Source organism: Oncorhynchus tshawytscha, linkage group LG12, assembly GCF_018296145.1.
Source record: "Oncorhynchus tshawytscha isolate Ot180627B linkage group LG12, Otsh_v2.0, whole genome shotgun sequence".
Taxonomy (NCBI): Eukaryota; Metazoa; Chordata; class Actinopteri; order Salmoniformes; family Salmonidae; genus Oncorhynchus; species Oncorhynchus tshawytscha.
The window spans coordinates 51232981-51257054 of NC_056440.1; the positions used below are offsets into that span (position 1 = coordinate 51232981).

The 24074-nt window shown below is 43.5% G+C and overlaps 1 protein-coding gene across 1 annotated transcript in view; it reads right to left on the reverse strand.

Annotated features, from left to right (window-relative positions):
* Positions 1 to 24074, reverse strand: part of LOC112263451 (MAM domain-containing glycosylphosphatidylinositol anchor protein 1) — a 408035-nt gene that overhangs the window by 255635 nt on the left and 128326 nt on the right. The window lies entirely within an intron of this gene.

Genomic DNA, 24074 nt, shown 5'->3' on the forward strand with positions numbered 1-24074 from the left:
TGAGACGGTCCACGGTCCGGAACGTCCTGAGACGGTCCACGGTCCAGAACCTCCCGAGACGGTCCACGGTCCGGAACCTCCTGCGACGGTCAACGGTTCGGAACCTCCAGCTCCATGGCCGGAGCCTTCCCCTGCACCGACCGATGCCCAGTCCAGACAAAGTGTTCAGCCTGGGTCCATGGCTGGATCCGCAGGATGAGTGGGTACTTCGTCCCGCACCAGAGCTGCCCCTGATGCTGGCGAATGAGTGGGTACTTCACACCGCACCAGAGCCGCCACTGACACTAGACATCCCCCCACTCAACCCTCCCTTTTTGTTCCAGGTGTTGCGGTCGGAGTCCGCACCTTTGGGGGGGGTACTGTCATGTCCTGACCATAGAAAGCCTGTATTTTCTATGGTAGAGTAGGTCAGAGCGTGACTAGTCTAGTTTATTATTTCTATGTGGGGTTTTAGATTTTTTTTATTTATTTTATGTTGGTGTTTGTGTATGATTCCCAATTAGAGGCAGCTGGTAATTGTTGTCTCTAAGTGGGGATCATACTTAAGTTGCATTTTTTTCAACCTGTGGGTGAGACAGAGATGGCCTCCGGCGCCAACAGAGATGGCCGCCTCGCTTCGCCTTCCTAGGAAACTATGCAGTTTTTTGTTTTTTTACGTGTTATTTCTTACACTAGTACCCCAGGTCATCTTAGGTTTCTTTACATACAGCCAAGAAGAACTACTGAATATAAGATCAGCGTCAACTCACCATCAGTACGACCAAGAATATGTTTTTCGCGATGCGGATCCTGTGTTCTGCCTTACAACCAGTGTAACCGAGTGGATCCCATGCAGCGACCAAAAAAAAAACGACTCAGAAAAAGAGGGAAACGAAGCGGTCTTCTGGTCAGACTCCGGAGACGGGCACATCGTGCACCACTCCCTAGCATTCTTCTTGCCAATGTCCAGTCTCTTGACAACAAGGTTGATGAAATCCGAGCAAGGGTAGCATTCCAGAGGGACATCAGAGACTGTAACGTTCTCTGCTTCACGGAAACATGGCTAACTGGAGAGACTCAATCCGAAGCGGTGCAGCCAGCGGGTTTCTCCACGCATCGCGCCGACAGAAACAAACATCTTTCTGGTAAGAAGAGGGGCGGGGGCGTATGTCTTATGGCCAACGTGACATGGTGTGATGAAAGAAACATACAGGAACTCAAATCCTTCTGTTCACCTGATTTAGAATTCCTCACAATCAAATGTAGACCGCATTATCTACCAAGAGAATTCTCTTCGATTATAATCACAGCCGTATATATCCCCCCAAGCAGACACATCGATGGCTCTGAACGAACTTTATTTAACTCTCTGCAAACTGGAAACGATTTATCCGGAGGCTGCATTCATTGTAGCTGGGGATTTTAACAAGGCTAATCTGAAAACAAGACTCCCTAAATTTTATCAGCATATCGATTGCGCAACCAGGGGTGGAAAGACCCTGGATCATTGTTACTCTAACTTCCGCAACGCATATAAGGCCCTGCCCCGCCCCCTTTCGGAAAAGCTGACCACGACTCCATTTTGTTGATCCCTGCCTACAGACAGAAACTAAAACAAGAAGCTCCCACGCTGAGGTCTGTCCAACGCTGGTCCGACCAAGCTGACTCCACACTCCAAGACTGCTTCCATCACGTGGACTGGGAGATGTTTCGTATTGCGTCAGACAACAACATTGACGAATACGCTGATACGGTGTGCGAGTTCATTAGAACGTGCGTTGAAGATGTCGTTCCCATAGCAACGATTAAAACATTCCCTAACCAGAAACCGTGGATTGATGGCAGCATTCGTGTGAAACTGAAGGCACGAACCACTGCTTTTAATCAGGGCAAGGTGTCTGGTAACATGACTGAATACAAACAGTGCAGCTATTCCTCCGCAAGGCTATCAAACAAGCTAAGCGCCAGTACAGAGACAAAGTAGAATCTCAATTCAACGGCTCAGACACAAGAGGTATGTGGCAGGGTCTACAGTCAATCACGGACTACAGGAAGAAACCCAGCCCAGTCACGGACCAGGATGTCTTGCTCCCAGGCAGACTAAATAACTTTTTGCCCGCTTTGAGGACAATACAGTGCCACTGACACGGCCTGCAACGGAAACATGCGGTCTCTCCTTCACTGCAGCCGAAGTGAGTAAGACATTTAAACGTGTTAACCCTCGCAAGGCTGCAGGCCCAGACGGCATCCCCAGCCGCGCCCTCAGAGCATGCGCAGACCAGCTGGCCGGTGTGTTTACGGACATATTCAATCAATCCCTATACCAGTCTGCTGTTCCCACATGCTTCAAGAGGGCCACCATTGTTCCTGTTCCCAAGAAAGCTAAGGTAACTGAGCTAAACGACTACCGCCCCGTAGCACTCACATCCGTCATCATGAAGTGCTTTGAGAGACTAGTCAAGGACCATATCACATCCACCCTACCTGACACCCTTGACCCACTCCAATTTGCTTACCGCCCAAATAGGTCCACAGACGATGCAATCTCAACCACACTGCACACTGCCCTAACCCATCTGGACAAGAGGAATACCTATGTGAGAATGCTGTTCATCGACTACAGCTCGGCATTCAACACCATAGTACCCTCCAAGCTCGTCATCAAGCTCGAGACCCTGGGTCTCGACCCCGCCCTGTGCAACTGGGTACTGGACTTCCTGACGGGCCGCCCCCAGGTGGTGAGGGTAGGCAACAACATCTCCTCCCCGCTGATCCTCAACACTGGGGCCCCACAAGGGTGCGTTCTGAGCCCTCTCCTGTACTCCCTGTTCACCCACGACTGCGCGGCCATGCGCGCCTCCAACTCAATCATCAAGTTTGCGGACGACACAACAGTGGTAGGCTTGATTACCAACAACGACGAGACGGCCTACAGGGAGGAGGTGAGGGCCCTCGGAGTGTGGTGTCAGGAAAATAACCTCACACTCAACGTCAACAAAACTAAGGAGATGATTGTGGACTTCAGGAAACAGCAGAGGGAACACCCCCATCCACATCGATGGAACAGTAGTGGAGAGGGTAGCAAGTTTTAAGTTCCTCGGCATACACATCACAGACAAACTGAATTGGTCCAATCACACAGACAGCATCGTGAGGAAGGCGCAGCAGCGCCTCTTCAACCTCAGGAGGCTGAAGAAATTCGGCTTGTCACCAAAAGCACTCACAAACTTCTACAGATGCACAATCGAGAGCATCCTGGCGGGCTGTATCACCGCCTGGTATGGCAACTGCACCGCCCTCAACTGTAAGGCTCTCCAGAGGGTAGTGAGGTCTGCACAACGCATCACCGGGGCAAACTACCTGCCCTCCAGGACACCTACACCACCCGATGCTACAGGAAGGCCATAAAGATCATCAAGGACATCAACCACCCGAGCCACTGCCTGTTCACCCCGCTGCCATCCAGAAGGCGAGGTCAGTACAGGTGCATCAAAGCTGGGACCGAGAGACTGAAAAACAGCTTCTATCTCAAGGCCATCAGACTGTTAAACAGCCACCACTAACATTGAGTGGCTACTGCCAACACACTGTCAATGACACTGACTCTACTCCAGCCACTTTAATCATGGGAATTGATGGGAAATGATGTAAATATATCACTAGCCACTTTAAACAATGCTACCTTATATAATGTTACTTACCCTACATTGTTCATCTCATATGCATACGTTGATACTGTACTCTATATCATCGACTGCATCCTTATGTAATACATGTATCACTAGCCACTTTAACTATGCCACTTGGTTTACATACTTATCTCATATGTATATACTGTACTCGATATCATCTACTGTATCTTGCCTATGCTGCTCTGTACCATCACTCATTCATATATCCTTATGTACATATTCTTTATCCCCTTACACTGTGTATGACAGTAGTTTTTTTGGGGGAATTGTTAGTTAGATTACTTGCTCGTTATTACTGCATTGTCGGAACTAGAAGCACAAGCATTTCGCTACACTCGCATTAACATCTGCTAACCATGTGTATGTGACAAATAAAATTTGATTTGATTTGATTTGAGGGGATATTGTTTATGTTTAGTTGCCTGTTCGCACTACATTGTCATCACAGTTCGTTTATTCTTTATTTTGTTTTGTATTAGCTTAACATTCGCTTTCTTTATTAAACATGTAGAACTCTATGCACGCTGCGCCTTGGTCCGCTCATCATTATTACGAACAACGTGACACCAAATTTGTGAATTGAAATTTTTTTAAATATTTTTTTTATAAAAAGTGTTGCACCCCCTTTGCTTTGAAGCCCCTAGATCTGATGCAACCAATTACCTTCAGAAATCACATAATTCCCTAAATAAAGTCCACCTATGTGCAATCTAAGTGTCACATGATCTGTCACTGGATATTAGCATATGTACAGTTGAAGTCGGAAGTTTACATACACCTTAGCCAAGTAAACTTAACTAAGTTTTTCACAATTCCTGACATTCAAACCTAGTAAAAATTCCCTCTTAGGTCAGTTAGGATCACCACTTTATTTTATTTTAAGAATGTGAAATGTCAGAATAATAGTAGAGAGAATTATTTCTTTCAGCTTTTCTTTCTTTCATCACATTCCCAGTGGGTCAGATGTTTCAATACTTATTGGGTGTATTTGGTAACATTGCCTTTAAATAGTTTAACTTGGGTCAAGCTTCCCACAATAAGTTGGGTGAATTTTGGGCCACTTCTCCTGACTTCATGGTTGGGATGGTTTTCTTCGGCTTGCAAGACTCCCCATTTTTCCTCCAAACAAAACCATGGTCATTATGACCAAACAGTTCTATTTTTGTTTCATCAGACCAGAGAACATTTCTCCAAAAAGTATGATCTTTGTCCCCATGTGCAGTTGCAAACCGTATTCTGGCCTTTTTATAGCGGTTTTGGAGCAGTGGCTTCATCCTTGCTGAGCGGCCTTTCAGGTTATGTGGATATCGGACAAATTTTACTGTGGCTATAGATAATTTTGTACCTGTTTCCTCCAGCATCTTCACATGGTCCTTTGCTGTTGTTCTGAGATTGATTTGCACTTTTCGCACTAAATTACGTTCATCTCTAGGAGACAGAACGCGTCTCCTTCCTGAGCGGTATAACCGCTGCTTGGTCCCATGGTGTTTATACCTTCGTACGTACAGATGAATATGGCACCTTCAGGCATTTGGAAATTGTTCCCAAGGATGTACCAGACTTGTGGATGTCTACAATTATTTTTCTGAGGTCTTGGCTGATTTATTTTGATTTACCCATGAAGTCAAACAAAGAGGCACTGAGTTTGAATGTAGGCCTTGAAATACATCCACAGGGACACCTTCAATTGACTCAAATGATGTCAATTAGCCCATCAGAAGCTTCTAAAGCCATGACATAATTTTCTGGAATTTTCTAAGCTGTTTAAAGGCACAGTCAACTTGGTCAGGGACAAAGTTGTGGAGAAGTACAGATCAAGGTTGGGTTACAAAAGTTCAAACCAAAGTTTGAACATCCCACGGAGCACCATCAAATCTATTATTAAAAAATGGAAAGAATATGACACCACAACAAACCTGCCAAGATAGGGCCGCCCACCACAACCCATGGACCAAGCATCGAGGTCATTAATCAGAGAGGCAACAAAGACACCAAAGATAACCCTGAAGGAGCTGCAAAGCTCTACAGCAGAGATTAGAGTATCTGTCCATAGGACCACTTTAAGCCGTACACTCCACAGAGCTGGGGATTACAGAAGAGTGGCCAGAAAAAGCCATTGCTTCAAGAAAAAAATAAGCAAACACGTTTGGTGTTCGCCATAAGACATGTGGGAGTCTCCCCAAACATATGGAAGAAGGTACTCACTCTGGTCAGATGAGACTAAAATTGAGCTTTTTGGCCATCAAGGAAAACGCTTTGTCTGGTGCAAACCCAACACCTCTCATCACTCCGAGAACACTATCCACACAGTGAAGCATGGTGGTGGCAGCATCATGCTGTGGGGATGTTTTTCATCGGCAGGTACTGGGAAACTGGTCAGAATTGAAGGATGGTGCTAAATACAGGGTAATTCTTGAGGGAAACCTCTTTCAGTCTTCCAGAGTTGAGACTGGGACGGAGGTTCACCTTCCAGCAGGACAATGACCCTAAGCATACTGCTAAAGCAACACTCGAGTGGTTTAAGGGGAAGCATTTAAGTGTCTTGGAATGGCCTAGTCAAAGCCCAGACCTCTGTGGTATGACTTAAAGATTGCTATAAACCAGCAGAACCCATCCAACTTGAAGGACCTGGAGCAGTTTTGCCTTGATGTGCCAAGCTTATAGAGATATACCCCAAGAGAATTGCAGCTGTAATTGCTGCAAGGGGGCTCCTGAGGGCTCTTGAGTGGTGCAGTGGTCTAGGGCACTGCGGTCTATGGCACTGCATCTCAGCTGTCCCTGGTTCGAATCCAGGCTGCATCACATTGGGAGTTCCATAGGTCAGTTTAGAACAAATTCTTAATTCTTATTTACAATGACGGTCTACCCCGGACAAACCCTAACCCAGACAACACTGGGCCAATTGTGCGCTACCCTATGTGACTTCTAATTACGGCCAGTTGTGATACAGTCTGGAATCGAACCAGGGTCTTTAGTGACACCTCTAGCAGTGCCACTGCACCACTCAGGAGCCCCAAGCGTCAAAGGGACTTTATCAACAGAAAGCAAACCTTATTCATGAGACATATCCGGGAGGTGGGAGGCGAAGGTCGAGTCATGTGTCCTCCGAAACATGACCTGCCAAAACGCGCATCTTAACACAAGCTTGCTTAACCTGGAAGCCAACTGCACCAATGTGACAGAGGAAACACATTCAACTGACTACCGAGGACAACCTGCAGGTTCCCGGCCTGCCACAAGAGGTCACTAGAGCATGATGAGCCAAGGAACCCCCCCCCCCCGACCAAACTCTCCCCTAACCCAGACGATGCTGGGACAGTTGTGCACCACCCTATGGGACTCCCAATCATGGCCGGTTGTAATCCGGCCTGGTATCAAATCCAGGTCTGTAGTGACTCCTCTAGCACTGCAACGCAGTGTGTTAGACCGCAGCGCCACTCGGGAGCAGCAGATTTACCTTTTCATACTGTTTATATCATTTGCCTGTGAAACCTAAATCATGTCGGTGACGAGAATGAGATCTGATATAGATGTATTACTTCCCTCAACAATGCCTTACCAATGAGGTTTTCATTTATTTATTTATTTATTTATTACCTTTATTTAACTAGGCAAGTCCGTTAAGAACAAATTATTATTTACAGTGACGGCCAAGGAACAGTGGGTTAACTTCTCTGTTCAGGGGCAGAGATTTTTTACCATGTCAGCTCGGGGATTCAATCTAGCAACCTTTCGGTTACTGGCTCAACACTCTAACCACTAGGCTACCTGCCACCCTGGTTTCACCTCATATTTTTTCCAAAGAAAACTAATTCAGGTAGAATATACAATCTGAATACAATACATGATAATATAATATCTGAATATGGTTATATTTGGGCTGAAAAGACAAACATTAATGAAAGTGAATTGTTTGGTTGTATTAAAATTATATCCCGCACAGATCATATGAGAACTTCATGAAATATGCTAGAACGTTCTAGTTTTGGCTAAACCACGTGTATGTTTTGATATAGGTAGCATAAACTGTGTCCGATCCATGTTAACCCATGAATTTAAAATAAAAATGACCTTGAGTATACTTACAATACCTGTCCTGGTCTTCTTTGTTGAGGTTGTGTGGTGGAAAATATTAAATCCTGTGTTGGGTGGAGTAAAAATGGGTTCACACTAAACTGTGCCAGCACCAAGGAACCTGACACATCTATTTATTCTGAATAGGAGCAATGTACTGAAATGTACAGTAAAATAATGTATAGTACAAACGTTTGTATAACACAAACATGCATGGACGAACACAATAGATGGTGTCACGACTTTCCCTCTTGGGTGAGGGTCATAGGCGCCAGATCAGCTCGCCCAGCCCTCTCTCTCTCCCACCATAGTTTTATGACTTAACAACTGGGTCGTAAATACCTTGCTGTTAGAAATCCCTTTGTTACCACAGAGAGATATTTTGCAGTACTGTAACATCAAAAGATTAGACATTGAAACCATATTTCTAACCTAAATAATGTGGGTAGGGACTTAAAGAACATTCATGTCAAATTAGTTGTTGTTTTAGGATATCGTGAAGGATGGTATAACCAAAAAATGGTAACTCTACAAATGTATATGTCTCAGTTGTCAGGTTTACATTGAAATGTTGTAACTTAAATTATTAAATATGAAACTATTTGTGAGAAGATGAAATGTGAGTTTAGCCTTCTAAACGAGAATTGTTTTTCATGTAATGTTTTACCAAGTCAGTAACCACGCCCATGTGAGCACAGGCATTGTGGCAACGTGATGGAACCACCCTCCAATGTGAGTGCTTATGAAGGACTCCTGAAGAATTAAAATATTAGACCAGAGAACGTGAGGACCATCCACATGTTGAAATGGTTGGAATCTCTACAGACCAGTATATGGACGGTAAGCTGGACGGCTGAGAAAAGGTTTACAGCTAAAGACCAGCCAAAGTACAGGGCGACCTGGATATTGCAAGACTCTCTCTCTCTCTCTCTCTCTCTCTCTCTCTATCTATCTCTCTCTCTCAAAGAATAAGAAGAAGTCTACACTGGAACATTCATTCAGTCTGCAGCTGTTTATGTACTGTTAGCCTAGGAAACTCAACCGAAGACGAGAGACAAAGAACAATTTCCTCTCACCACTATAGGTATCTCTAGGACAGGTATTCCCAATCTGGGCTACGCGTACACCTAGGGGTATGCACAATGCTGTCAGAGGTACGCCAAATAAAAATGTGATTCACATTTTCCAATGGAGCTATACATTTGTGAATGCATTCCTGGTAACTACCTCATGAAACTGGTTGAGCTGTCATCAAGGTAAAGGGTGGCGAATTTAAAGAATCTCAAATATAAAATATATTTGTATTGGTTTAACACATTTTTAGTTCATAGGTTTGATGTCTTCACTATTATTCTACAATGTAGAAATAGTAAACCTAAAGAAAAACCCTTGAATGAGTAGGTGTGTATAAACTTTTGACTGGTACTGTATATATTATTTGTATTATATTTTAATATTTATGAAGGACGCAATAGATATGAGAACCCCTTAGATCAAACTCAACATGAGCGTGTATGGAGAACACCTGATTCAGAAGTGACCATCTCTCCATGTGAGGAATTTCACATAGTATTTTATATAAGTCTATATCTTTACAAGCAATGATGTTTTTAGACCATTTCAACTGGGGGGGCCAAGCTGGGGCCAGTTGTACTGTTAGAGGGGCCAGTTACATTAGATGTTATTGTTGTCATATCGTTTTCTTCAATGCATTGCAGGCATTAGCAGGCAAAAGACCATGTTCATAATCATCATCGTTTTCACTGTCTAATAACGGATGTAAAAAAAGAACAATAGCAAATATTAGTTATGTAAAACCTATTTCATACTCCACATTGAGGGGGTCCAAAATTGTTGTCACAAGAACCGCAGAACCGCTAGTGCTTACAAGTACAGTGATGGACCACAGGTTCAACCCATAAGTACAGTACACACCACCAGACTCAACTGTCTCATCTGAGAAACCTTTAGAGGAACACCCTGATATTTACACCACTGCACTGTGCAAACTGAGTTGCTAGAAATAGTAACTTATTAAGCAAGCAAGTCCACAAATGAACAGGTAAATCAGACACAGTGAATAGAGTACGTACAAAATATACAGATATTTACATATACATTTATATACATACATGAATACATTTTTGTTGTTGTTTCTAAGCACTTTGAGCATGTACCATTTTTGTGTCCATACAGTAGACACATGGTCCTACAATATGTCCACCTTGGAACATGAGTTGAATACCTTGCAAGTCCCACTTAAATGGTCCTGTTCATGTGTAAGACTGGCCACTGCAAGTACTGATAATGATACTGGGAGTCAACTTACCCCCAACCATGTATACATCTACAATGCAAGAATATGGTCTGTGGCACAAGACTATACTGAGAGTAACTGTCTCTTATGATTTAAGATTGTAATTCAACAGTGCCATATAACCATCCTCTGACAGGTTCCAGCTGCCAATAACACTAGCCCACTGTTTAATAAAGACCTTTAATAAAGTAGATGTTTATCTCTCAATCGGGCCACTGTATTCTCTGTAGTTATATTGCCTGCCGCAGAAATGGCACCCTATTCCACACGTTGTGCATTGCTTTTAACCAGAGCCGTATGTGGCCAAAATTAGTGCACAATATAGAGAGCCATTTGTGACATAGACATATTGATTATAGATATGTCATTTTGTGTAACCCAACAAATATTAGGTCAAGTGACAGTCCTTCTATTCAAGAGCATCAACCAAACAAATGAACCTCCCACTTTCTGTGAATACAATGTCTGTGTCCCAAATAGCACCCTACACCCTATTTTGTCACCCACTTTTGACCAGAACTATATAGGAAATACAGTGACATTTGGTACATAGACAATAAGTGACCTATTTCCTTTTCAACAGTAATGTCTGTTGACAATATTGTTCAGCGACAGTGTGGCCTTATGATAAATACCAAAAGGACCACAAGGTCCTGTCAGACTTCATGTGATCTGTATTCAGGTGCTGTAAGGTAGTGGATAGAGAAGAAAATAGTACATAATACCTTTCATGCTGAGTTGCTTTGTGTCGTTATTGACAGTGAGACAGTGTTCCCCTTTGGTACTGTCACGAGATGGATTGGTAGATAAGTGGGTGGAGGGGCTGGTGTGATCAGATGCACCTGCAGAGAGTGAGCTAATTAGACAGGTAGCTGGGGATTGGCTGTAATTTCCTTTAAAAGCCCTGTGTTTTGTGGTGTTCGGGGGCTGGGAGTTGAGTGGAGAATGTCTCTTCTTGGGGATCGGACCCCTATGCAAGTGTCCATGGCTTGTCTGTTTGCTGTGATCGCACTGTACCAGTGTCTCCGGGACGAGTAGTCTTACTGATGAATTCAAGTGAGGAAGTGGGCGGCTGCGCTGATGACAAACTGGGGCTGTGGAGTTGATCTGAGAGCAGAGGACCGAATGAGGCATTGGTACAAGGCACATCTAGGAGCTTTAGCTCCGCCACGTTTCCCTGCAGTCTGTCTTCCTCTCGTTTCGCACCGGAGGTGGGCCCATCCGTGGCGTTGCCAAGCAGTCTCAGACCAGGTGCATTTCAGGACAGGGGGCTGTGCAGATCTGGATATTGCCATACAGAGACATTTATTTTATGGGAATACGGTTCTCGTTGGGCCCTCGTTGGGAAATTTAGACCCTAATCCCCACCCTCTCTATATGTTGTCTTATCTCTCTTATCTCTCTTTCCCCCTCCCTATTTTGTCACATACAGTTGAAGTCGGAAGTTTACATACGCCGAATACATTTAAACTCAGTTTTTCCACAATTCCTGACATTTAATCCTAGTAAAAATGCCCTGTCTTAGGTCAGTTAGGATCACCACTTTATTTTAGGAATGTGAAATGTCAGAATAATAGTAGAGAGAATGATTTATTTCAGCTTTTATTTCTTTCATCACATTCCCAGTAGGTCAGAAGTTTTACATACACTCAATTAGTATTCGGTAGCATTGCCTTTAACTTGGGTCAAACATTTCGGGTAGCCTTCCACAAGCTTCCCACAATAAGTTGGGTAAATTTTGACCCATTCCTCCTGACAGAGCTGATGTAACTGAATCAGATTTGTAGGCCTCCTTGCTCGCACACGCTTTTTCAGTTCTGCCCACAAATGTTCTATGGGATTGAGGTCAGGGCTTTGTGATGGCCACTCCAATACCTTGACTCTGTTGTCCTTAAGCCATTTTGCCACAACTTTGGAAGTATGCTTGGAATCATTGTCCATTTGGAAGATGCATTTACGACCAAGCTTTAACTTGACTGATGTCTTGAGATGTTGCTTCAATGTGTCCACATAATTTTCTTCCCTCATGATACCATCTATTTTGTGAAGTGCACCAGTCCCTCCTGCAGCAAAGCACCCCCACACCATGATGCTGAAACCCCCGTGATTCAAACTATAGTTTGTTAACAAGAAATGTGTGGAGTGGTTGAAAAACAAGTTTTAATGACTCCAACCTAAGTGTATGTAAACTTCCGACTTCAACTGTAGCAGTAGAGTCTTATAGAGGGGTTGGAAGAGTAGAGCAGGGCCAAGGGTGGGTCCCATATGGTTTGCAGCAACAGAGTGACATTGTATTGCCATTTAACATATTGTTTGAAGTGCCATATCAGAATAATTCAGTGTGCAGTATGTTGCAGTGTCACTTTTGCATGCCTGATATTTACCTGAGGCAATCAGGGGGAGGGTAACCTATCTGATGGGAAGGTTACCCTCTATTGTGTCGACACAGTCTGGGAAATCATGCAGTCTGCTGTGGGGAAACTGGGTCCGATCCATGTTAACCCATGAATTTAAAATAAAACTGACCTTGAGCATACTTAAATGTCCTGGTCTTCTATGTTGGGATTGTGTTCTAGAAAACATTACATCTTGTGTTGGGTGGAGTAAAAATGGGTTCACACTAAACTGTGCCAGCACCAAGGAACCTGAGACCTCTTATTATGAATTGGAGCAACATGTGCTGAAATGTACAGTAAAATAATGTGCAATGCAAATGTTTGTATAACACAAGCATGCATGCACACAATAGGTGTCAGCCAGACTAAACATAGCCATCTAACTCAAAGTGCTGCTGTCTTCAGCCTGGAAAGGCTCTTTTGATGTTTTCGGTAAAATGTGTTAATCATGAAGGAGACTTCAAGGTGGTGTCCTGCTGATTGGATATCACATTTTCGAATTGAACAATTCACAACCTATGTTTTACTGAAGCGAATTGACTAGGGCGGCAGGGGTGTTGTGAATTCAATTATCTTGCATGTAAGTACCAATCAAAACTTAAGCCAACTTTTGTGTGAATGTTGCACCAACAAACAGACTTCTGTACAGACCAGTTATCAGTTCTGCCGCGCTGTGTACCATGACTCGCGTCTGCCAGGCTAGGCTATGTTAGCATCGCTCCTTCCTTCCTGAAATAGTGTACCCTACCTACCACAGGTATGGCTTTTATATACAGTGCCTTCGAAAAGTATTCAGACCCCTTGACTTTTTACACATTTTGTTAAGTTATTCTAAAATGGATTGCAGTTTTTTTTTCAACCTACACACAATATCCCATAATGACAAAGCGAAAATGTTTGCAAATGTATTAAAAAATAAACAAACATTCAGACCCTTAGAAATGAGACTCAAAATTGAGCTCAGGTGCATCTGTTTCCATTGATCATCCTTGAGAAGTTTATGCAACTTGATTGGAGTCCACCAGGGGTAAATTCAATTGATTGGACATTATTTCAGTTGACAGTGCATGTCAGAGAAAAAAACCAAGCCATGAGGTCGAAGGAATTGTCCGTAGAGCTCCAAGACAGGATCGTGTTGAGGCACAGCTCTGGGAAAGGGTACCAAAACATTTCTGCAGCATTGAAGGTCCCCAAGAACACAATGGCCTCCATCGTTCTTAAATGGAAGTTTGGAACTACCAAGACTCCTCCCAGAGATGGCCTCCCAGCCAAACTGCACAATCGGGGGAGAAGGGCCTTGGTCAGGGAGGAGACCAAGAACACCATGGTCACTCTGACAGGGCTCTAGAGTTCATCTGTGGAGATGGTTGTCCTTCTAGAAGGTTCTCCCATCTCTGCAGCACTCCACCAATCAGGTATTTATGGTAGAGTGGCCAGACGGAAGCCACTCCTCATTAAAAGGCACGACAGCCCTCTTTGAGTTTGTCAAAAGGCACCTAAAGACTCTCGGACCACGAGAAACAAGATTCTCTGGTCTGATGAAAACAAGATTGGACTCTATAGCCTGAATGCCAAGTGTCACATCTGAAAGAAACCTGGCACTATCCCTACGGTGAAGCATGGTGGTGGTAGCATCACGCTGTGGGGATGTTTTTCAGCGGCAGGGACTTGGAGACTAGTCAGGATCGAGGCAAAGATGAACGGAGCAAAGTACAGAGATCCTACATAACCTGCTCCAGAGCGCTCAGGACCTCAGACTAGGACGAAGGTTCCCCTTCCAACAGGACAACGACCCTAAGTGCACAGCCAAGAGAACGCAGGAGTGGCTCCGGGACAAGTCTCAATGTTCTTGAGTGACCCAGCCAGAGATTGGGCCTGAACCCGATCGAACATCTCTGGTGAGACCTGAAAATAGCTGTGCAGCAATGATCCCCATCCAACCTAATAGAGCTTGAGCGGATCAGGAAGAATTGGAGAAACTCGCCAAATACAGGTGTGCCAAGTTTATTGCGTCCTACCCAAGAAGCTGTAATTGCTGCCAAAGGTGCTTCAACCAAGTATTGAGTAAAGGGTCTGAATACTTGTGAAAATTCATTTATTTTATTTTTATAAATTACTACAATTTCTAAACCTGGTTTTGCTTTATAATTATGGGGTATTGTGTGTAGATTGATTGGGGTACAATTTAATACATTTTAGAATAAGGCTGTAATGTAACAAAATGTAGAACAAGTCAAGGAGCCTGAATACTTTCCGAAGGAACTATATACAGCATTTTATTTATCATTCTCATCAACTAAAAAAACAACAACCAAGTGAATATTTTGATATAGTTGATATATTATAATATGTGGGGTACATATTCATCCAAGCTCACAAGCTCCTCTGTGCATATAAGTGATATAATATACAACACATGGCAACAGCATGCAGTCTTGTTTCTGTACACACACACCACTAAAACACAACTGCACCCTATAAATTCCTCATTAAAATCCTACACATACACACTCCAGAGACTACCCCCTTTGCACTTAACATTTCTTAGAGGGCTAAACTAACTCCTAATTTTGCTACACGAGCGCAGCTCGCATTAGCACAATTAGCTAACTGTATACGCAGAGCCTGGAACTCACTGACATGTTTTTTTTAAAACTAAGCGAATAACTTTAACAAGGCTGGGGGTTGTTTATTAGGCGGCTATGAAAATTCCACAGCTATGGAAGTATTTCACTTTCATCAGGGCCGCCTGGGTGAGAGGTACGTTGGGTCGCTGGGCAGGAAGCAGCAGCGGAGAGCCATGGCAGTTTGTTTTGTGTGTGCGTGTGACTCTGGGTGCGTGTGATGGGGCTGTTGTGTTATGGGGTGAGATTGGCACCAGAGGTGGCATGCAAAAATGCTCGCCAGCTCCTGTCGGGTGCCAATTAGTGGGAGATATGTCGCGTGATTTGCCCAAACAGCTCTCAAACACGATGCTCAATGGCTGCACAGTGTGTGCGTGTGGGAGGGAGGGGGGCTCTGAGAGGACAGAGTGAACAAAGAGGAATAAGGAGGGAAGGTTATGCAGACTGGGAATAGAAGAGCAAATGGAAAATGACTGCATTGTGTGTGTATGATGTTTCTCCTTCTCGGTGACAAAACAGCGCAATCTTACACACAGACCGACCGTTGTACACATCAACTAGCTCTCACATCGGCACGTCAGAATTAGACGTTCATTCATCTTTCTTAAATGTCAAAGTTTTTTTCAAAGTAATATGCATATCATTAGTAGATTTGGATAGAAAACACTCTGAAGTTTCTAAAACTGTTTGAATCATGTCTGTGAATATAACAGAACTTATGTAGCAGGCAAAACCCCGAGGACTAACCGTTCAGAATGTTTTTTTTTAGGTCTCTGTCTGTTCAGTGAATCTCATTGGGAAACGATATTTCTTAGGAACTTGTTTTCAGTTTCTACCGCTTCCACTGGATGTCACCAGTCTTTGGAATTGGATTGAGGTTATTCTTTTGTGCAATGAAGAAGTACGGCAATCTAGGAACTGCGTAACACTGTTGAGAGTTGCGCAAGACTTGAAAAGTAGCTTGGTATGTTGTCTTCCTGTATTGAAAACAGATAGACCCGTCTTCAATTTGATCGATTATTAACGTTTAAAATTACCTCAAGTATTTTGTATCTTACATGTGTGATTTAATGAAAGTTCAATTTTTATATAATTTTATTTGAATTTGCCGCACTGCATTTTCCCTAGCAAAACCGAAACCTACTTGAAGGTAACAGCGCTCACTGTAGCCCTTAGTGGCCGGTTTCCAAGTCATCTCCCAACATCCTCAGACATGGATGGATGTCGAACACTGACTTTTTTCACGGGTGGTAAATATACAGAGTTCGACACACAACACTACACGCACATACAATACATATATGCTACAGCTTTCCTCTCACGTACAGCTGTCTTTTCAGAGCTACAATAAAACCCTATCTGAGCGGTGCTACAAGTCCTATTCAGATTCCAGGCACAAGTGACACAAGCGGTCACTTAGGGCCCCCAGACTCAAGGGGGCTCCAAACCCCCCACAAAAAGGAACTCAGTCAGGGTCTCAACTTCCTGGGGAGAGTAAGAATAGCAGCATACACCAGGTACAATTTCTAAATTGTGCATCAGCAGTTTTTCTCTTTTTCACTGACAGTCACTCAATTAGCCATGTCAGCTAACAATTTCAAGATTTGAAAATAGCCTAGACAGTTATCTAAACTTTTAGAAATCATGGCCGAATACCAACCGGGCATGTGACATTGCTTTTGTTAGTCATTCTCAATCATTTCCAGTACAGTGCCATCAAAGTATTCACACTCCTTGACTTTTTCCACATGTTGTTGTGTTACCAGCCTGCATTTAAAATGTATACTAAATTGAGATGTTGTGACACTGGCCAGTCAATATCCCATAGTTGTGTGTAGGCAGGTCAACGTAGAATTATGTTTTTAGACATTTTTGCAAATTAATAAAAACGAAAAGCTGAAATGTCTTGAGTGTTAAACACCGTTTTTTAGGGTAAGCCTAAATAAGTTCAAGAGTGAATATTTACTTAATAAGTTGCAATAATAGTGTTTAACAATATGATTTTGAATGACTACCTCATCTCTGTACCCCACACATACAAATATCTGTAAGGTCCCTCAGTTGAGCAGTGAACTTCAAACGCAGATTCAACACCACAGACCAGGGAGGTTTTCTAATGCCTCGCAAAGACGGGAACCTATTGATAGATGGGTAAAAATACAAAAAGCAGACATTGAATATCTCTTTGAGCATGGTGAAGTTATTAATTACTTTGGATTGTGTATCAATTCACCCAGTCACGACAAAGATACAGGAGTCCTTCCTAACTCAGTTGCCAGAGAGGAAGGAAACCACTCAGGGATTTCACCATGAGGCCAGTGTTGACTTTAAAACAGATACAGAGTTTAATGGCTCGGATATGAGAACTGATCAACAACATTGTAGTTACTCCACAATACTAACCTAACAAACATAATGAAAAGAAGTAAGCCTGTACAGAACACAAATATTTTTTTGCAATAAGGCAGTAAAGTAAAACTGCAAAACATGTAGCAAAGAAATTGACTATGTCCTGAATACAAAGTGTTATTTTGGTGCAAATCCAACACATCACTGAGTAGCCCTCTTTATATTTTCAAGTATGGTGTTGGCAGCATCATGTTATGGGTATGCTTGTCATCGACAAGGAATAGGGAGGTTTTTTCTTCTAAAACGAAAAGGAATAGAGCTAAGAACAGACAAAATCCTAGAGGAAAACCTGGTTCAGTTTGCTTTCCAAAAGACGCTGGGAAACAAATTCACCTTTAAGCAGGAGTATAACCTTACACACAAGGCGAAGTATACAGTACACTAGATTTGCTTACCAAGAGGACATTGAATGTTCCTGAGTGGTCTAGTTACAATTGACTTAAATTGTCTTGAAAATCTATGGCAAGACATGAAAATAGCTGTCTAGCAATGATCAACAACTAACTAAAAAAAATATTTTGTGCAAATATTATACAATCCAGGTGTGCAAAGCTCTTAGAGACTAACCCAGAAAGACTCACAGCTGTAATTGCTGCCAAAGGTGTTGACTCAGGGGTGTGAATACTTATGTAAGTGAAATTTCTGTATTTAATTTTCAATAAATGTACAACCATTTCTAAAACCAAGTTTACACTTTGTCATGGGTGAGAAAAAAGTTGATTGAATGCATTTTGAATTCAGGCTGTAACACAACAAAATGCGCAATAAGTTAATGGGTATGAATACTTTCTGAAGACACTATCAAATAGCTTTAACATGCACTCATTTCTCTCCACCCCATGGCAAAATGGTGAGAATTGCAGGAAATTTGTTTTAAAATTGCACAAAAAAATCCTCCACCCCATGACAAAATGTGTATAATTGCAGAAAATTTGATCAAACATGTCGAGGAGGGCTACTAAAATGTTTTGCCTTATGGGCACCCCCCCAACCAAGTCACGCTTGGGGCCCCCAAAAGGCAAGAGCCGTCCCGGTTCCTATTCTTCAGTGTGTACAAAAACACAGCTAAGCTGGCTGTGCGAAGCTACGGTACAGTGCACCGCTATTCTATCTGACAATGGCAGAAGCCTCAGAGTGGGAGGTAAGTGCAACAAAGCTCTCATGGATTCAAGGCTCCCTCATACGCTAGACCCGACCTTGCCTCAGTGTGTGTGTGTGTGTGTTTATTTATTGGAGGCTTTGGCATTGGCGCAGTGGCCGTGTGTCGGAACTCATGGGAGGCATCGACAGCGAGTTGCTTGGCTACACACACACAGACAGAAATTGGTACACACACACACACAGAGAAAGTGGTACACACATTTAGAGGTACGTGCTTACACACAAGAAAGGCACATACACACACAGTGTCACATACACAGGGCTGAGTTCACATGGCGGGACAATGTAATGATGCAATCAAGGCCGACAAAAAATCCAGATTGTCAGCATAATCAAACAACATTCAGCTCCATACACCCATACATACCCAACAAGACATGCAAGCAGCCTGTCACCTTCTCAACCTCATCCACTCACATTTGAACCCTGCAGCACATCCTCTGTGTTAGGCTGAGTTTGAGATTGGCATAAAAGAACAGTGTCGTTACAAAACAGAGGGAAGCTGTCGGATTCATAACACACCTTAGGGCAAGAGTCACTGAACATTTGCCGCTTTCACAGAAGACTGGACGTGTAGTAGAGTTTGTGAGTCACTTTTCAACTCAATGGCACTTCATAGGAAATCAGAGATATAGCTAGCCTGGTTCCAGATCTGTTTGTGCTGTCTTGCCAAGAACGGATTGCTTTCAGTTAGTGAGGTTGTGTGTTGTGACTGAATCACTGTGTAAAATAAATTGTCTTCCTCAAAGTTTTATGAAGGTGTTTCATAATGTAAAAGTTGCATACTGTTATATTGTCTGACTGGGACTTTTATTTATCCTGTCTCTCTTCTTTGTTGACATTCTCCCATTGGGAGGTGCAATATGCTCTTAAAGGTGCAATATGCTCTGCCATTTCCTCATTTCAAAAAATCTAAAATGACCCAAGAGAATCATTGTACCATCTAAACCGATGCATATGAAATATATTTTTCAATAACCAAACATTTTGTATTTTAAGCAGAAGTACAGTATAAAACCAACAGTAAAAAAAGAAGCAGAAACAAAAGAGGGAAACATAGAAATATCACATAGAAAGGATCGATCTCTTATCAGACTTGCTTTCAATGAGAATGAGAGATCTACTGTATCTCCCATTTCTATCTGAAATCGGTCAGGTCTCACAAAAAAAAATATTTTAAAAATGCCACACTGATAATAAGTGAGGGTATATACTTCCCATATCTCAACTCATCCGTTTTTCTTACACTCTTATATGTACCTGTCAATCCCTCTCCCTCCCCTTAAGCCCCCCTAGCTCCCATACCCTCCAATACTATGCTCTAATTGGCTATCATGTATCCAAACATTCCCAGCGAACAATCTGTAGAGAAAGAGATACAGAGGAGAACATGAGACAGAAAGAGAGAAGAGAGGAGAGATACAGTAGGGAGAGAAAGAGGGGGTAAAGAGAGAAAGGTACAGAGAGAAAGAGGAAAGAGACAGTCATACAGCCTGACAGAAAAAGGGGGAGAGAGAAGTAGAGAGAGAGGACAGAGAGATGAGAAGTTTTGACAGCGATTCTTTTTTTACTGGTTGGTTCATGATTCAGAGAGCCGAAGCCTGGCTCAGACCGAAAGGTCAGAGCTTATGTTCGCTACCTCCTCCTCTACTTTCCCTCTCTTCCTCATACACACACATACTTGCAAGCATGGGGGGAGGTGGCACACACACACACTGAGGAGAGTGGGCAGCAATTTAGGATTGGCCACTGGACTTTGTGTGAGAGAGCATGGAATTCCTTGTATCTGTTTGTGTGTCCTTATGTGTTTTTCTGTGTGTGTGTTCGCCAGCCTAGGTGTGCCCACCCACACACAGTTCTAAGGGGATCACAATGTGATTGGCTTGCTCATTCCCATTCTGTGCCACGGTCTGTGCCTCTTGCTATCGTGTGTTTGTGTGCATGCGTGTGTGCGTGCGGAGGATGAGTGTGACGCCAACTACTAGCGACCAGGGACAAACCGGAGTTGGTGCTCAACCCAGGCAACAACACAACATGAGAGCTAACATGCTAGCGAAGAGCTTTTCTCAGGTTACATGTAATAACACTCACCGAGTGAGTGCCTACATATAGAGGACATCCTATGATGATCACCCGATGCTCACTAGGTGTGAGTGGTGTGAGTGCTACAGGATTCATTCCAGGTCACAGTATTGACATGACAAATTGTTTATCCTCATTTCATCCTTATAGACCATAGTACAGTACCATAATAGGACTATATTCAACAATTCTAGAAGGCCAGTATTCATCGGCGTACACCAACCCACATACCACAAGCCATAGCTTTCCCCATAGAACCACCACTACCACCACAGCATGACCGCCTCCCTCCTTTCCCCATCCTATCCCGGGATACCCTGCCTCCAAGACCCCCTTACCTGTGTGGATCCTCCGGTGGGTCTTTGGAGAGGGCTATGCTAAGGTAGGAAGCGCTATAGGGTGTTTTAGCATGGGTTCCTGAACCAAGTCCATCCAACAGTAGAGGCAACAAGTTAAACTCCCGCCCGCCCACTGGCCCATTGTCTCGCTGGTCAGAGTGCCAAAGGTCAAGGTTCAGCCAGCCATCAACTGACATTGCATGGAAAGTCAGAGGTGAGAGGTCAATGATAATGAGGTGTCTGTCAATGAAGGTTAATTGAGATTTCGTGAACAATGATGGCGTTTGTAAACATGGACGCCTGTCTGCTCTACATTTTGGAGTATGTTTGTGTACATTAACAAAAACACAGAGGAACATATTTGTTTCTAGGTGGATTTAACTACGCCGGCAGGGGCATACAGTATAAGAAACAATTTCATGATGGATAGTTTGATAACTGTATAGGTCATTTTGATTTAACCGCTAGTATTATATCACTCTCAGTGGACTCCTCCCTCAGAGCTAGTCTAATTTAGCTTACTCCCTCCAATTTTGTTTTTATACTTCCTTCCCTTCCTCTAAATGAGTATTTATCTCTCCTGCTGTTCTTCGCGATCTGCAAACTTTAAAGATAAAGACTTGTGTTCCTATTTAAAAATATATATATTTTCAGGACAAACAAAACCAAAACCTGTATGCAAATAGTATATTTCATTAATCACTTACATTTAGTTAAATATTGGAAAAATACTACATTTCACAGAATGCATTAGTTTAGGATCATGCTGATCTTGAGGCCTTCAAAAAGAAGCCAAACAAATTAAGTGGTTGGTGGAAAAATAATTGACTATTCTAAGCACGGAGCGGTAGCAAGGAGTATATGAACATTGTTTCCAGAGAAAAGTGATATATTATCTTTCATGTTCTATGACTGAGTATAATTTCTATGAATTGCACTGAATTAAATTATACTTCCTGTCACTCAAACTCAAATTCTACATCCTGTGGGGTGTGGCCAATTCAATGTGAATTTCAACTTGTGAGTTGAATGGGAGTAAATTCCCAAATTCTGAATTGAGCCCAACCCTGCATGCTAGCCATGTCTCACACCCTCGCTCTCTCTTTCTGTGACTGCGTGAGCATATGTCAGTTTGTGAGCATGTGTGCGTGCGTGTATGCTTGACTGTTTGGGGCACTGCAAAAATCCTGAAGTATCCCTTTAACCTCGCGCTGACCTGTGTCACACAAACAAACATGCAACCTTACACTCACACACACAAACTCACACATGTGCATGCAGTCATAGAAGGAGAGAGAGGGTGTGAGACATGGCTAGTATGCAGGGTTGGGCTCAATTGCCAAAATCCAAGTATCTCTTTAAACTCCTGTAGGTAGCACGTGAAATGATGTCAAACAAACCTTGCAGTGAGGCAGCAGTGAGAAAAAGTATCTGGCTCATAACTTCAAAAAGATAATTGTAAACAGATGTCGCAACGGGATTAAATTGGCCAGAGCTGAGAAAAGAGAGCGTGTGGATTTTCTAAGGCTTTTCTCCCTCTCTTTCTATGCTCTCTCTCCCTCCTGTCTCCGAACCCTCTACCCTCCTTTTGCTCTCCATCTCTCTCCTTCACTGACTGTGGGGACATGATATTATGGCCCATGATATCCAGCTGTCTACTGTTCCCAAAGGAGACCCGAAACCAGACCTACCCCCTGGTTCACCTTGACTCTCTTCTGTCTTGGTCTGTGCCTGTCTCCTCTCTTTCGCTCTCTTTTTTTCTCTATGCTTTCTCCGTCTCCCTCTGTGTCCCTCTCGTTCTCTCTCTCTCACTTCTTTAGTCCGTGCCTTTCTATATCTGCCATTTCTCTCTTAACTCCACCCCCCACCCCCCCCCAGTCCCACAATGCCTGGATCCCCTTTCCTCCTAGAAAAAGAGGGGGGTAAGGGTGGCAGAAGAGGAGGAGAGGTGGAGGCTGCCTGCCGGCCCTCTTGCTCACTCTAATTACTGCCTCTCTTTCTCTCCCTCACTTCCAAAGTCACCCGGCGAGCACACTGAGGTGCGGCGGGGAGGGAAAATTGAACAAGCGTCACACGTCACTACTGGTTACCCTCTGCCTCCCCTGTCAGCACCGCAGCTCTCTCTGTTCACTCGCCCCGCAATTACCGCCCTCCGAGGACCAGAAGACTAAAAGACAGACCTAGCTGGCAATAGCGGTGTAGGATCTTTGTGATGCGTTTTGTTGAAGGATGATGGACAAGGTAATAGTAGGGAAAACATTATGTACAATGTCAAAGAGCACAAAGGTTAAAAAATAATGTGTGCCTATCCTGATCCTGTGCTGTGTTGTGCTGTAATTGGGGTGAATGGCTGGTCTGGATAATGTTAAAGGAATTTAGAGATATCACATCTGTGCAATGCAGTAGGGGGCACTATACCAAGACTGGCTGAGGGCCCTGACCTGGCCCCTGACTCAGGGGGACAGTGGGTCGGCGGCAACAGGCAGCAGCACGAGGCCCCGTTCACAGGGTGGCCACGTGCCACCTGGACTAACTCTCCCATGCTCTCCTTTAGATCCCGCCACTGCTAGCCTCTCCAGGAATATCCACATTTTTATCTTCTTCCTTTCTCCTCTCCTATGACTAGAACAGTCAAAGGAAATCTCCCTTCTACCCAACTAACTTTTACCCTACAAACACCCTAGTACAGGGGTGTCAAACCCATTCAATGGAGGGCCTAGTGTCTCCTGTTAAAAAATAAAATCTCTCTCTATATGTATGTCCTAGACAACCAGGTGAGGAGAGTTCCATACTAAGTAGTGACCTTAATTTATCAATCAAGTACAAGGGAGGAGCAATAACCCGAAGACACTCAGCCCTCCGTGAAATGAGTTTGACACGTGCCCAAGTCCCTTTGAAGTTTTCCCACCCAAAGCTAACAACTTCAATATCAAAACCTCCACCCCTTTTGCCATCTAAATATCCCTAACAGATACTCCCAGAGAGCTCATTCCCATTTAGAA